Source organism: Elephantulus edwardii, unplaced genomic scaffold (genome assembly GCF_000299155.1).
Source record: "Elephantulus edwardii isolate Elephantulus edwardi_28Jun2011 unplaced genomic scaffold, EleEdw1.0 scaffold00015, whole genome shotgun sequence".
In the NCBI taxonomy this organism is placed as follows: Eukaryota; Metazoa; Chordata; class Mammalia; order Macroscelidea; family Macroscelididae; genus Elephantulus; species Elephantulus edwardii.
This window is the reverse complement of record NW_006399765.1, coordinates 21,453,015-21,454,696: the sequence shown is the minus strand read 5'-3', so window position 1 is coordinate 21,454,696 and position 1,682 is coordinate 21,453,015. Positions and strand designations below refer to the sequence as shown.

At 44.0% G+C, this 1,682-nt stretch overlaps 1 pseudogene; it reads right to left on the bottom strand.

Annotated features, from left to right (window-relative positions):
- Nucleotides 1-991: 991 nt before the first annotated feature.
- LOC102861665 lies at nt 992-1,285 on the bottom strand (annotated as a pseudogene).
- Between the last annotated feature and the right edge of the window lie 397 nt (nt 1,286-1,682).

The following is a 1,682-nucleotide window of genomic DNA, read 5'->3' as shown; positions in this document are numbered from 1 at the left end:
GTACTTCTTGGAATTTGGCGTGTTAATTTAGTCAGGTTTTAGGTGTGTGTTTTTTTATTGTTTGTTTTCTCAAACTCAGCCTCTTATCAGGATCCATTGTCTGTTCTGGTCCTTGATGTGACCAGCTCAGGTGTTTCTTAAGTTTCTCAGGAAGTGGTCAAGCTTCGGGGGGCAACTGCCATATTCGTCCTTCAGTAGGCAACATCATGTTAGATGGAGAAAGGATGGAGATGTTCATTGCTTCATTTCACTTGGATCCACAGTCAACACCCACGCTAGCAGCAGTCAAGAAATGAAAAGTCATTTCAGATAATCATTATACAGCTATTAGAACGCCACTGAAAATCCCATTTACATACAAAACAATTAACTCATATTTTATGTGGGAAAAAAAAAGTTTCCAAATTCTAAGGATTCATCCAGGGTGAATGTGTGTTTGTTTAAGGGAGAGAATGTTATGATTCGGGAAAAAGATAAGAAAATGAAGCTTCCCTCTCATGTTATTGTAAATTCAACATGTCTGTTTCCAAGGTCTTTCTTTAAATAGCGATGTTTTCAATATGTAGTTTAAGAAAACAACATGTTTAATTGTTTGCTTAGTAATTTTACATTTTTTTTTAATTATAAAAAAATTTTTTATTTCTGTAGCTGAGGCAAATTTGCTCTTAACACTATAAATAAATACAATTCATATCCTTAAAAAAAGAAAAGGTTTTGTTGTTTTTTTTGTACTCAACAGACTGCAGAGTCCGGCCTCTTTCTTGCCTCTCCCGTGGGCTCAGGGAGAAGCCAGCACACTGTCCTCCTGGAGAACCAGGCCCCATGGCAGGCCCCAGGAGGAAGGGGCTGGGCAGCCAGGAGGCCATGCGGGCACCTGGGTGGGGAAGTGCTCCCTGCACCTTGATCCCAGTGAGGCCTAAGTGCCTCATTGTCCTGACAGAGCCAGAGCCTAGAGCAGCTATACGAGCACTGGCTGTGGGCAGTCCCAGGCTCATGAGGTCCAGTAGACATAGACCAGGCTCAGGAGGATGAAGATGGCCACAGACAGCGGCATGTTTTTCCAGTTCTCTTGCTGAAGCAACTTGAGTTCCTCCTCATAGTTGGAGACTTGGCTCATCAAGCTGTTCTGCTCCTTTTCCAGAGACCACCTGGCCTCTGGGCTCAGCTCTGCCCGGTCAAACCTATCGCTGATGGCCTCCAGGTTCCTTTGACACTGGGACAGCTTTTCCTCCAACCCATCGATCTCTAGAGCTACACCCAGATTCTCCCGCTTCTTTTTCATCATGTTACTTGCTGCAATCCTGCAGTCAACGCAGGACCTACAAGACATTATTGCATTGGGAACATATGCTACCGAGGACCTCTTTAAAGTTCTAAAGAGCAAGGATGTCATTCCAAAGACTAAGACGTGCCTGACTCGAGGTATGGAATTCTCTGTTGCTTTCATATGCTTGTGAAAGTTAGTTCACAGGGAGTTGCACTGCTAACAAGAAGGCTATACTTCTCTGCCAGCTGAAATCTACAAATGCCTCTTCAAGAGAAGGATGAGCAATGATTTACCCACAGCTGGAGGGTCAACTGTGAGTTGGTCCTGATTTGGTAACATATGCTAGAAGAGGTGAGTCCAGGTCTGTAGGTTAGACCTCACGGTTGTGGTAACATATGCTAGAAGAGGTGAGTCC